We start from the raw sequence: 14,863 nt of genomic DNA, 5'->3' as shown, positions 1-14,863 counted from the left end.
TTGCAGTTCCCTTTAGCTCCTTGGGTAATTTCTCTAGCTCCTCCATTGGGGGCCATGTGATCCATCCAATAGCTGACTGTGATCATCCACTTCTGTGTTTGCTAGGCCCCGGCATAGTCTCACAAGAGACAGCTATATCTGGGTCCTTTCAACAAAATCTTGCTAGTGTATGCAATGGTGTCAGCGTTTGGAAGCTGATTATGGGATGGGTCCCTGCATATGGCAATCACTAGATGGTTCATCCTTTTATCACAGCTCCAAATTTTGTCTCTGTAAGTCCTTCCATGGGTGTTTTGTTTCCATTTCTAAGAAGGGGCAAAGTGTCCACACTTCGGTCTTCGTTCTTCTTGAATTTCATGCGTTTAGCAAATTGTATCTTATATCTTGGATATCCTAAGTTTCTGGGCTAATATCCACTTATCAGTGAGTACATATTGTGCGAGTTCCTTTGTGATTGGGTTACCTCACTCAGGATGATGCCCTCCAGGTCCATCCATTTGCCTAGGAATTTCATAAATTCATTTTTTTAATAGCTGAGTAGTACTCCATTGTGTAAATGTACCACATTTTCTGTATCCATTCCTCTGTTGAGGGGCATCTGGGTTCTTTCCAGCTTCTGGCTATTATAAATAATGCTGCTATGAACATAGTGGAGCATGTGTCCTTTTTACCGGTTGGGACATCTTCTGGATATATGCCCAAGCCATTTTCTTTATAATTAAAAATATCCTGCCACAATTTTATACATATATGATACACTTCTATCGTTCTTTTTTTTTAAAGATTTATTTATTTATTATATGTAAGTACACTGTAGTTGTCTTCACACACTCCAGAAGAGGGCATCACATCTTGTTACAGATGGTTGTGAGTTATTATGTGGTTGCTGGGATTTGAACTCAGGACCTTCAGAAGAGGAGTCAGTGCTCTTAACCACTGAGCCATCTCTCCGGCCCCCAATTTTCATCATTCTTTGCCTATAAAATAGAAAGTAATAAGAAAGCCTGGTAGAACTGAGGTGGATGAACCCATTCCTGGCTCCTGCAGGGCTAAAGAAAAAGCACACAAAGACCCTTCATGAGCAAGGTCAATCTGTATGGGTCCCAGACCCTGCTGCGTCCTGGACCCCTTACCATCCCTATCCCAGTTAATCACCACCTGTACTAGTCAGCTTCACATAACGGCAACAAACACTAGAGATTATCAACTGAAAGAAAGAAAAGGGTCATTTCGTCTCACAGGTTGCAAGGTTCAGTCTGAGGTCAGTTGTTCTCTGGGGCTTTGAGTCCTATGACCTAATGTAACAAAATCATACATCTCATATCCAGGAAGGAGCGCCAAAGGAAGCAATCTGGACCCAGCTTCAGGAGCACATCCACAGTGACCTAAACACCCTTCATTAAGGTCCCACCTCTTACAGCTCCAGCACCAGCCCCCAACTGAACCACGCTGGAGACTAGGCCCTTAGCACATGGGCCTCTGGAGGATGTCCAATATCCAAACCATAGATCCACCCTTTGCAGCTGGAGATACTCTTTGGTAGTGTCATCTATCTATAGGACAGCAGACCAAGGAAAGACATGTAGGCAGCTATAGACAGGATAACCCAAAACTTCAGCAGGCCAATGACAGTCTAGAAGAGAGGAGTAGGATTCTGGGCAGACACAAGCCTAGATCCCCCACCCCCCCACACTCCCCCATCCCCCGCAGTGGGGAGAGGCACAGTCAGCAGAGAAGCACAACTGAGGTCATGAACTGTGCATACACACTCTAGCACACAGCTCCTAGGGCACAGCCCCTCTTGCTGGGTTCCAAGTTGGGTCCTGGAAGTGAAGGTTCCATGAACTGCTGAGAACAGAGCAGGCACCTGCTCAAGACTCGGGAAGCTTCTACCACATTCCCTTGAGGCCCACAGTGGTGTCCAGCTGCGTAAGGTCCAGCTGTCCTCTGAGCCAGCAATGACCAACAGATGACAAGGAGTATACTTTATTTGAATTGGAGAGAAAATAAAGCCAGTTTAATCTCTTCAAAGAGTGTTCAGGGGCTGACAGGGAGATGAGAGGCCATGAGATCCCAGCGGCCATCATATTCTGAATTCATAAGGTCAAACTTTACAGCCCTGTTACTGCCACAGCTGATAAACCCTATCAAAGATCTGCTCTCTAATTTCTGCATTAACTTTAAAAAGACTTCTGTGTTTTTCTTATAATGAAGGCCATGAGGGAACAACATGTGACCAGTGAATTAAAGAGGTAGAAACGTATATTTAAAAAGCACTTAGTGTGTACAGACCTGTACATAGGATGCTAGTAAAGTGTACGTTAAAGGGATCACCAGAGAAAGACTTCCAGAAACGTGGCTCATTCCGGAGCATATCGGGGCTGAATCTACAGTGAGGATAGCAAGGGATCTTCAAATTTAAAAAACATCCATTCTGCATGGTTCCAACACAAGTTGCCACTTAGGGCTTTGCCCCTTAAATTCAAATTCTTAGCCATTTGATGGCCTCATTTAAGATTTCTAGTATGCAGTGGGATCGTGTTGTTTTATTTTATCCTTCCTTCCTTCCTTCCTTCTTTCCTTCCTTCCTTCCTTTATTTCTTTCATTCTCTTTCTTTCTTTCTTTCTTTCTTTCTTTCTTTCTTTCCTTCTTTCTTTCTTTCTTTCTTTCTTTCTTTCTTTCTTTCTTTCTTTCTTTCTTTCTTCTTAAAAATGTGTATGTATTCACTATCCAACCCAATATCAGCCCTTCCTCTCCTCCCAGTACTCCCTCATGTAAGTCCTCCCCCATTCTATCTTTCAAGAGGGCGAAGTTCCCTTCTATGGGTTACCAACACACACACACACACACACACACACACACGCACACACACACTCTAACACAACACACACATACACACACACTCCTCCCTGCACTTCAAGTCGCTGTGGGACTAAGCACATGCTCTCTGACTGAGGCAGAAAAGGCTGTCCATTTAGGGACACAAGACCCAGAGGCAGGCAGGTAGCCTGGCAACAGGCTCAGGGAGAGCTGCACATGAAGATCAAGCTTCTTGTCTGCTACATATGGACAGGAAGCCTAGGCTCAGCCATGCTCTTTGGGTAATGATTCGGTCTCTGGAAGCCTCTAAGGATCCAGTTTCCATAGTTTTGTTTTGTTTTTTAAAGATCTGTTTCTTCATACTTTATCTGTGCATTTGTCTGAATGTATGTATCTGTACCATTTGTCATATCTGTTGCCCTTAGAGACCAGAAATAAGTATCAGATTCCCCCAGAGTTACAGATAGTTCTGAGCTGCTGTGTTATATGGGTGCTAGGGCCATAGCCTGGGCCCTCTGCAAAAATAGCAACTGCTTCTATCTGCTGAGCCTTTTCTTCATTACATAGATTTTATATATAATAAATATATACACATTTTATGATCACATAGACACATATACCATGTTTACTTTGTCTACTCATTCCTTGAAGAGGTTTTAAATATAAGAATTAAAAACTATGGAACACTAGAAGACATAGGTAGATGCTTCGTGATGTTGGGCATGGTAACATGGGTGTTGCCATAGGTGTGCTACTGTAGGCAACAGTAGGAAGGAAGGATGAACAGAAGAATGCAGAGTGTCTTAGTTAGGGTCTTATTGCTGTGAAGAGACATCATGACCAAAGCAACTCTTATAAAGGCAAACACTTAATTGGGACTGGCCTACAGTTTCAGAGGCTCAGTCCATTATCATCATGGTGGGAAGCATGGTAGTGTCCAGGTAGATGGACGAGCCAAAAATTCTACATCTTCATCCAAAGTCAGTGTAGCAAGAGACTATTGTCTTTTGCAGGCAGCCAGGAGGGTCTCTTCTGCATATAGATAGAACTTAAGCATAGGCCCTCAAAGCCCACTCCCACAGTGACATGCTTCCTCCAACAAGGCCACACCTACTTCAATGAGGCCATGCCTCGTAATAGTGGCACTTCCCATGGGTCAAGCATATTCAAACCACCACACATAGGAAGCTAAACCACTCTTGCACAGCCAAAGAAACTATTGACAGAATAGAATACTGTCAGGGAGTGAGGGAAAATATATACAAATCATCTATCCCAGGAGTATTTGACTTCCAAAATATATAGATGTTACTTCAACTCAATAGCAGATATATACAAGCTGATATAAAAACAGCCTTGAATAGATGTTTCTCTAAAGAAGGCAAGCAAATGTCCAGCCAGTGCATACAGGGGCATTCAGTACATAAAGGAATAGACCAAAACTACAGTGAGATTCAGCCTTACAACTCATTTTTTTTTCAAGACAGAGTTTCTCTGTATAGCCCTGGATGTCCTGGAATGCACTCTGTAGACCAGGCTGACCTCGAACTCAGAAATCCACCTGCCTCTGCCTCCCAAGTGCTGGGATTAAAGGCATGCACCACCACTACCCGCCCGGCCCAGCCTCACAATTCTTAAGATAGCCATCAATAAATAAGGTCTCCAAGGAAGATGGAACTGTGCTCCTTGGTAGAATGAAAATGGGCACAGCCACTGTGAGAACAGTATGGAAGTCTCTCAGAGTTAAGAGAGTCTGAAGCTCACGAAGTCCATGCTTGCTGCACAGGTGTGGAGGTTGGATTTCCAGCCTCCATATTGAAATGTTGCAGAGATTGACTATCAGCACAGTCAACCCCGGTGCAGGGAGGTAGAGATAATAGGCCCCCAGCCTGGGCAATAGGTTCAATGAGAGACTCTACCTCAATGATAATTAATAATAATAATAATAATAATAATAATAATAATAAGTGGCTGAGGAAAATACCTAATGTTACTCTCTGGCTCTAAAAGGTGCACTCAGAAGCATGAACACACTCCACACACATGCATGCCCTATGCATACATACATGCATAATAAATAAATATCATAGAAATTTCAATTGTGTGAGCATCCACAGTTAAGTTTGCTTGTGGGCATACACACATGCCACACACACATATACACACACACAATTAAAATAAAAAAGTTATATTATTGCATAAAACACAGCTCTTTAACTCTGTGTGTGTGTGTGTGTGTGTGTGTGTGTGTGTGTGTGTGTGTGTGTGTGTGTGTGTAAAAAGTGGGCAAGTTTTGTGTGCCAAGGACCATATGTGGAGCTGTGCTGACTTTGAGAGTCAGTTCTTTCCTTCAACCACAGGTGCCCCAGGGATGGAACTTAGGTCCTCAGGCCTGGTGACAAGGCCTTTACTCAGTGATCCATCTCGCTGACCCACAAGCAGAATCTTGAAGAGATATTAGCAACCCAGTGCTGGTTGGAGTATTGCTCACCATAGTCAGGAGGTAGGAAGAATCCAAGGCTGTTAAAATTCTCTAATAAGCTTTGAAATGAACAGACGTTTACTCCCCAGACTATGTGCACACACTAGCATCAGCAGGCAGCTCTCTGGGATGGAAATGTGAAAACCAAGGAGAGCTAGGACCTTTTCCCCCACTGGACTCTCCCATCTTCAGATGTAGAGAAAGCATGCATATCTGGATGCTTATCTTGCTCTCAGCTCAACTACGAGGTTCTCTGATACTGCAAGGCAGGGTGGTTGGCATCTAGTGGGTCTAGGAAAGTGCCAGGCAGGTTCCAGGCAGGAAGCAGAGCTGGGCAAACCCCCAAAGCACACACGATTGCTTTGCAGTGTTTGTCTTTGTTTCTATAGGTTTTTATTTGTAGCTTTCTCTGACTGTTTTGCATGCCATTGAGAGTTAAAGAAGACATATTGCACGTCCTAAAGAGACGCAGTAAAAATAATTGAATCTATTTCTTTCATGTCTGGATGTATTAATTCTTGCTTACATAAGGAAATACAAAAAACAAACTGTAAACAAGGAATCATCTGGAACCAGGTTATGTATGAATAATGGCACACGTTTTCATCTAAGATGGGGGAGAATCTAGTTTTACTGCCAGTATCTCTTAAAAAATGTTTTTGTTTTTGCTTTTTATCTCAAGGAAATTACTCAGAATGTAATAAAAGAAAGAAAAAAAAAGCTCTAGTCTAAGAGGATTAATTTACCTTTTGTGTCATGAGAAAATAAACGCAAACAATATCCCACTTCTCTATAGAAAAAGACAATTTTCAAGTTTGGGTCCTCTGGAAGGCTCACATGGTCCTGATTTCCTGCTGCACAGGCCCTGTCCCTTTAGACTTTCTCTGAGATGGCTCTGATTCTCTGGGAAGCCCTGATGTTTGAGGCGATGCTGCTTCCTTCTCCAGTTTTGATTATTCTTTCTTCCCATGGCCCCCTTCTTCCCTGGGGGTCCTAGACTGTGGCATCTGTCACAAAGAGGCACCAAATGGGCAAAGAGGAAAAGCCATTAGCTAGGGGGTCTGCCTCTTCTCCTAAGTGTTCTGTGTTCTTACTTCCAATTCATGTCTTTATTGTTTTTGTTGTTGTTTTGGTTTGGTTTGTTTGGTTTTTGTGTTTGTTTGTTTGTTTGTTTGTTTGTTTGTTTGTTGAGACAGGGTTTCTCTGTGTAGCCCTGGCTGTCCTGGGACTCACTCTGTAGACCAGGCTGGCCTCGAACTCAGAAATCTGCCTGCCTCTACCTCCCAAGTACTGGGATTAAAGGCGTGCACTACCACTACCTGGCTGAACTCATGTCTTAATGTTACCATCCCTGATCAATCTCACTTACAAGGAAGAGATGAAAAGAAGTACCCACCTCATATGATAATTCTAGGGATGAATGCATGGATACATGGATGGATAGATGGATGGATGGATGCATGGATGAATGCATGGATGGATGCATGGATGCATGGATGGGTAGGTAGGTAGGTGGGTGGGTAGATGAGTAGATGGGTAGATGGGTAGATGGTAGATGGTGGGTGACTAGATGGGTAGATGGGTGGATCACACTCAGCACAGTGAGCTGCAGATCCCACTTTACTAATGCACTAACATACTGCTTGCCTCTTGACTCTCATGTTTGCAAATGAGATTTCCATTTAGAAACAGCACGTTGTTCTCATCTCTGAACATCCCACAAGCAGAATTACCCTCCTGCTGCCCAAAGACTTTGTGAAATTTTTTTCATTATTACTCATTTGCCACAGGTTGCCTGCATCGAATCCTAGATGGAAGAGTTGAGAGGATCCTTTTAGCACTATCTTTCCAATCATCCATGAACCCAACACATATTTACAAAGTACCTACTAAAGCCAGGTGGCATAATAGCCCCCCAAAATAGATGGGACAAAGACACAAGGCTCCTCGTTCTCCTTCTTCTCCATCTTGTAAGCAGTCATCACATAAGCCAACAATCCATTGCAAATGGTGTGAGCAGTTTATCTCAGTTTGACGAAAACTTGTACAACACTATCACTGAAATCTAGCATATGAGATGCTCATCCCTCAGTCTTACCAAACCTGGACACTGGTCACCATAAATACAGGTGGAATGAAGGCTGCACCCAACTGATGATCTGGCCTACTTTCAAAAATCAGAGGTGACTCACCAGAGGAAGCCGCACTCCCAAAACCCACAGATGATGGTTGGACTAAGGAGAGTTGAGGCAGGATTTCAGAGACCAGTGAGGAACCACACTTCCCTCTGCAAGAGTCTGTGCTTTACTAGAGAGGCCAAGGAAACCTTGGAACAATCAAAGCAAGGATCCTGGACCAAATACAAACTTAAGAAGACCACACTGGCTGGACTCTGCAGAGAATAGATAAAATGCAGAATGCAAAGACAAGGTAAGGAGCTGTCCTGCTCATGGGTGGATGGCAAGCAGTGGGCAGATCCAGGATGCTCTTTGAGTAGAATACGTAGAACTGCCCTGTACTAACTGGCTGAGAGAGGAAAGGCTGGCTGCCTACTTGGAGGACTTAGGCAGGCCATGGGACCAGTGACCGAGAAGGACCAGCCAATCTTGGCCAAAGTTTCCAACAATATCTGTTTTCCATAACAGGATATGCTAACAAGCAGGAGATGCTTGTTGACTGAGCCATGACTCCTGCTCTCCAGGCACATTCTAGAGAGACACTGGCTTATCAACACACATTAAGGTGAGTGTAGAAAGAGCCACAAATGAAATACACACAAAACACAGAGGGTGGGAGCAATAGGGCACCAGCTATGCCTCAAAATTAGAGGATACCTTACAAGATTGTAGAATACTTTTTCTTCTTAAAATGCAGAGAAATTTGGCCCCACGAGATGCCAGGTGGGGATTTTCAGCTGGAAGACACAGCAGTTAAAGGATACAGCCGAGGCAGAGAATCCGACAGAACTCAGTCACTTGTTTAGCTCAGTGTGGTCTGCAGGTTGTAATGTGATACTAACAATGATGGCAGCTTCACCAGGCAAACCTTCAAACTGGCTCCTGCACATCACTGACACACCTCCTCCATCCTTGGATCTCAGGACTCGGGGCTCACCTTGTGCTTCCCATGTTTCAGGACGATGGTCAACCATTCCTTCCCAGAACCTAGGGTTGGGGTTGTTCAGGCAAAGAATCAGAATACAGGAAGCTGGTCAGTCTAGAGGCAGGCTAGTGGCTAAGGATCCAATAGGGCTGACGGGATAAGGGTGGTGAGGGTGACATTATGGTAGGTTGGGGAAGTGGGGCCAAGAATGTATATTCCTGTTCCGGAATTGTCCCTCATGGGTCACAAGCATTCAATGCCAAATCTTGGAATATTGAAACCTTACTCAGAAGGGTCCCCAGGAACATGGTGAAGCCAAAGAATGGTCTCTGGTTTTGGGGACCCACTTGTGGGATGGGGAGCCTCCATGCACAGCACCATTGATGATCTCTACCTTCTGTTCTAAAGTACACTCTTAAATTCTCCAGCAAACCCCTGCTGCTCTCATACCCCAGTCTTCCCCAGAACCACGCACACAGCGGGAGGTTAAACACATCCTCTGGCAACTGACCCTAGAATGGCTTAGAGGGCAAAGGCAGCTGGCACTGATACATGGATTGAGTGCTATAGGAAACTACTTGCCATTTTTCATATAAAAACAAATATTTATTACTGAAGAGCCCTGCGTGTTCATGCTATTGAATTAATTATTTCAATCTTTGTAACAAAATGGGGGATCAAACCCCTTTTTAGATGAACAGGCCTAGGTTCATGTCGCTGATACAGGGAGGAGCCTTAACTCAGTTTGGGCAGAAGACTCGAGTTGGTGTAAACCAGTCACTCCCTGGTTGCTCAAAGTGTTTCCTCTTGGCTTTATTGAATAAAGATTAATCGGTCTTCTGTTAACTATCAGTTACTAGAGGCAGAACGATAAACACAGAGAAGTAAACCAGTAACCAGTTCTTTCCTGAAAGCATTTTCTTGAAGACAGAAGGCTTCAACCTTGACTTGATAGAGCCATAACGTTTAAGAGTTTCTCAAAGGCCACGTAACCTGGGAAAGTTTACTGAAGTAGCAGTCTGGTTAGCTGAGTCCAAGTCCCCACTGTCCCACTTCAGTGTGACTCCAGGCAGCTTCTCAGCTGCCTGTGCCTCCGTTTTCATGTTTCATAGTGACACGGGCCCTAAAGGGATGGTATGGGATACTGTACGGAATAGAGGACATTTTGAACCAAGCTTGGCCATGACTCAAGTGCTTCAGTAATGACATTTAATTGACACACAAGACCCTGTCTTAAATAAAGTTGCTTCTGTAGGAAGTCCTGACATCTTGACTCACATGAGGAAGCTCTGCTTCATCAAGAGTCATCCATTATGTTACGATCAGTGTGACTACCTCTTCATTCCTGTACTGTGGGGATTCATGGTCTTCAGCAAAATGCTGCACGTGTGGCACATGCTCAATAGATTTTACACCACCATTAGACATTAAAATCACTTGTTAGGATGCAGTACCGGGAGGCTCAAGATTAACAAAAAATAGAAGGACCAGATTGGAGGAGGCAGGAATATGTAATCAAAACCCACTGCTTAGAGCTGAAAATTGTGATCCAGGCAGGCAGCAGATGGTGAGGGACTGAGTAGAATCTTATCAGTCCCCATTTGAGCCCAAGGTCTCTGAATGTCAGACGTGTCCACAGAGGGTCAGAAGAATTCTTCGAAGCATCCTGCTTCTTGACCAGTCAAGGGTCTCAGTGAAGGAAAGCAGACTCCCAGAGGGAGGAAGGGGCGTTGGTGCCAAGGCAGAGCCATCCCCCTTCCTTCTGCAGCTTTGATGGGCTGCCAAGTCACTGCCTCCCCTCTGCAATCCCAGGCTTCATGTTTTAAACAAGCCTTTCCAAAAAGCCAGGAGCGTAGACAACCAGGAAAACAAACAGTTGGAAGGAGCAGCTCTGTCAAGGCGAACCCCCCGCCGTGGCTGGCTACTTTCACAGATAAGATATCTGCTCACCTTTCATAAATGTCAGGCTGGAAATAAAATCGACAGGATAATGAGGTCTCGTTTCTACGGCAGCAGGCGTGTACCTCCTAATTAACCTAAGGACCACTAACAAATGTACTGTTTAGATGCTTCTTGCTGCAGTTGTCCCACCTGCCAACAGCTAGGACTCAAAACACCTGATTCCCTGACCCTCTGCTACTTTAAAAACAGTTTAAATGGCCTTGGTGACTCAGTGTATGTCCATTCATTGAGCATGTGTTGTAAATTGCCCAATGTGTGCAGAGTCTCTTGTGGGGCAGGGGTTAGAAACTGAGTATTGAGTAGAGTAAACTCTGGTACCCAACAACTTTACATTTGAATTTTGGCCCCGTCACCCAACATATTGATTGACGCTTCCAGGCTCCCTGTCTCAGGTACCACAGTGACAGAGCTGCTGCCTCTTATAAGTGTCCTGCACATGGGAAGTAATAGTTATATAAAGAGGAAGGAGAAGGGATGATGTGGAGATGACAAAAGAAAGGACTACACATGAAGATGAGACAGGAAAGATGGGATCTGTGGCTTGACCTGGCCTGGTGAGAAATACTGGCATAGTGGGAGATAACTAGAGTGCTGTCATGGGTCAAGCTATCATACACACACATACATGTATACAAGCATACATCTTACACACATATATCATGCACACACAAACACATGTGCACAAGCATACACCTTACACACATACACACACATACCATGCACACACATACTCCATACACACACATGCACACACAGACACATGAACTCACCATAAACATACTCATATATACATACACATGTGTACCAGCGTACAACTTAACACACACATAGTATGCACACACATACTCCATACACACACACACACACACACTTGTGTACATGCACACACATGCACTCACCATAAACACATGCACATACACATATGCATATATAAATACATACCACACACACAAACATGTGCATGAATATACACCTTCACACACATACCATGCACACACACACCACATATACTCACACATGCACACACATACAAGAACATACAACATATATACACAACATGCACACACACACTCACCATAAAGACATGCATACACATATGCACACACACATACCCACACCATACACACATTGAAGTCCTAGCTCCTAGTACCTCTGATTGGAGATAGGGCTTATAAAGAGGTAGTTAGACAAAAGAATCCTTATGGTCCTTAGAGCCACCCCCACCCAGTATGACTGTGTCTTTAAAGACAGATTAGTGCAAAGACACTTACCTGCTCACCAAGAGAAAGGCATTTGAGCCAAGCCCAAGTAGTGACTGCAAGGTAGTTCTCTCAGGCAGCAAGGCCAGTGGAACCGGGCAAAGTTTGCAACTAAAACGAGCCAGGCATAGTCTATTGATTTTAGGTCTCGATGCTTTTGAGACTGGGCCTGCTTATATAGCTCAGGCTAACCTTGAACTCTCAAGCCTCCTGAGATGACAAGGCTGGGTCACCACACCCAGCAACACAAGGGTATTGGGACAAACTTGGATGAGCAAACCGGAAGTGGTCAAAAGTGATTCCCAGGGTTAGCAGTGAAGCTCTTTGCCTGCTTGCTTAACACAGGCTGGTGGGAGCATGCTGGCTTACGTTGTCACAGTGTGTTTACGCACAAGGAGACTCCTCCGCCTACAGGTGCTTCTAGGGCTTCCTTCTCCCTGCATCTGCCTATCCCCATCTTTACAGGGCTAAAACTCTAATAATGGTATGGAGACGGAAAACAGACCACAGCAGTCTCTATACTAACAGCCAGCTGACTTCAGGATATCTGTGGCTACCAACCTACAGGTGTTCTAGTTCCTCGAATACCATGGATAATATTTACATATGAGCTACACACAGGCTCCTTCCTATTTAAATCACCTCTAGGTGACTTATAAAAATACAGTAGAAGCGCTGTGGAAATCGGATACAGTGTGTTATTCAGGCAATAACAAGAAAGAAGTTCAAACACGTTCATGCAGATGCGATTTTGCAAAATGATGGTGTGTGGTGGTTGGTTGAATTCCCACAGACTATGAAGCTCATACAGGGCCAATCAGAAAATTAAACAAGAACAGAAGATTATGATGGGGGAAAAGGGTGGATGTGAATACACAGGCAGTGTGTGGCACATTTGCCCTGTAATTCTGTAAGCCCGAGAAGTGATCGGCTAAACGAAGCTAGACTACCTTATTTCAGAGCATGCTGGAATCTTAATTTTGCAGTGTTTATTGAGAAACTTAGGCAAGATTTTCCCAGGCATGGTAGGCTCTGTAGCCTGGGACCTTTGTTACTTTGAGAACAGATTTAAGGAACCTAGAAAGGAAAGGCACCCACCTAGTCCACTGAACAGCTGGCTTGAAGCAACTGCCTGCCAGCCTGGGAAGTGGTAGATGGCACTCCGAATGTGTTGCTGTGGCATGGGGGAAGGGGCACAGCAGTGAAGGTACCATCAGGATCAGGGGGTGAAATAGAGGTGTGAACATCCAAAACCTCCTCTAGGTTGATGGGAACATCCGTCTCAGTGACTTGCCATCACAGAATTGGGAGTGATACCGTTTGAACCCATGAAGTGATGTGGTTTGCAGATCACAATGGGGCTATAGCTTTAGGTTTCTTTTCTCCCTTCCTCTGCCCCTCACCCTCTTAGCAACAACTTCAATCTGGTTTCCTACAAATCTGGGTGCTGGCAGCATTTCTGTGTACTCAAGACCCCATTCCCATTCTGCCTGGTAAGGAGGAGACTAGTTCCTCTGAGAGCCCCCAAGCTGAACCCCACAGCGTGTGTGCCCCTGCCATGCCCATAACAGCCTGTGTCCTGGGCTTGTCACCTCAAGCCCTTTCCAGTGGCATGCATACAGACAGAGTCCAGGTGATTGCTCCCCACACCCAACTCTCCTCACCTTACAAAGAACCTGGTTGGTTTGAGCCAGCAACCAAAGTCCACTGGTAAGACCAACATCCTGCTGATGTCACAGGGCTTCACACAGAGGTGCTAGTGACAGTAATCTATGCATTAGCCCTTTGGATTTAGGGCATAGGTCCCCATCCTTTCCAATTCTCTGCGTCTCCTACCCAGCTGCTTTCAGTCTGCCTTCAGAAGGGTCTAAATATCCACACACTACTGAGAGAAGAGAGAGTTCACGGTAACTCTTCTCCCAAGATCCCCCTACTCCATCCAAGGACAGGTAGGAAGCTGTGAGTCCCCACTCAGTGAGTGGGGAGGACCACACCCTAATCCCACCCACAGCACACCAGGCTCTAGGCCTGTGGAAGGCCTTTGAATTACCCTACCCAACTCACTTGACGTGCAAGGCTCTCCACGTAGATAATCCGACTGCTCCTCCTCAGACCCCTGACACTGCCTTCTGCCTCTTGGGCATGCTGGTTTGAGAATTGTCACTCAAACATGACAGAGCCCAAGTTCCTCCTCCTCTGAGTCTCTCCTGCCTCCTACCTGAAGCTCCTCAGTCCCGCCTTCCTGAATCACCCTCCTCAGAGACATTGTGTTCCTAGATTTTTTTAAGACTTTCCATAAAACCATGGAATTATTTTTTTTTATTTGAAATTCATTTTCAGCCTTCTTTTATAGATCTGTCATTTATACAATGGCTGGAAAACTTTCTAAGATCAGATATAATTTATGAACCCCTTCTTTTAGGCGTAATGTCATCTTGTACATTAAAATGATAATGGCTGGAGGGACCCAGTGCGTGGATGGGAGTGTGGGGGAATGTGGGTGGGGGCTGTTCTGGTTCTTCTGAAGTAAGCCCCTGCCGAGCTGGAGCCCAGCCCTCACTGGGGGCTCTCGGGAAAGGAGGGAATTGTATTTCTTACCATTGTGAGGTAAAAATAACAGTAAAAAATCATTTCTGCCTGGTAGAATAAGGCCTTGACAAGTGACATAGATCTCAAATTATACTTCATTTTCAGAGGAAATATACTTTAAAGCAGCCGAGGGCAGTGTGCTTTGTGGTTATGTGATTCAAGGGGGCATTAAAAAAAATCAAACCTGGCGATTATCATGTGCTATCTCAGAACAAAACAAAAACAAATCCAAGTATCAGAGACCACAGGTAAACTTCCTAAAGCCACACAGCTGGGAACTGGCTAAGACAAGATTGGAACTCAAGTTCTGTCTGCTATTTGTGGCCTTCCCAACTGGCCTAAATGTCTGTTTCTAAGTAGTCTAGGTATTGGCTTGCTTACCTATGTAAGAAGAAGTGACTTTTAATTTTCTATGGTCCTACGTTTAAAATGTGAAAATAAGTTCCAGAGAAATAGCTATCTTCTGTTATCCCTGAGCAGCTGAGTAATCTGGAATTGGGTCTCCAGTTTAGCATTCCTGCATCCTGGGTAGAAGTGGGGTGGCGGGGGCCGGGGGCAGAGGGGAAAACCGGACACTGCTCCCTCTCTATTCCACCACGAAGCAGGTTGGAGGAAAAGAAGAGGCCTTCAAAACACCCCAAGGCAAAT

General features: G+C 44.8%; 1 long non-coding RNA gene across 1 annotated transcript; it reads right to left on the bottom strand.

Moving 5' to 3' along the window:
• Positions 1-908: 908 nt before the first annotated feature.
• Gm35542 lies at positions 909-11,739 on the bottom strand. The gene is made up of 3 exons (XR_387891.2): positions 11,639-11,739; positions 8,418-8,467; positions 909-977 (listed from the first exon to the last, which is right to left on the bottom strand). It is a non-coding gene; the product is annotated as a predicted gene, 35542 (long non-coding RNA).
• Positions 11,740-14,863: the final 3,124 nt, after the last annotated feature.

This window comes from Mus musculus, chromosome 8, assembly GCF_000001635.26.
Source record: "Mus musculus strain C57BL/6J chromosome 8, GRCm38.p6 C57BL/6J".
NCBI classification, from domain to species: Eukaryota; Metazoa; Chordata; class Mammalia; order Rodentia; family Muridae; genus Mus; species Mus musculus.
Note: the sequence above shows the minus strand (reverse complement) of the source record. Positions and strands in the feature narration are given on the sequence as shown.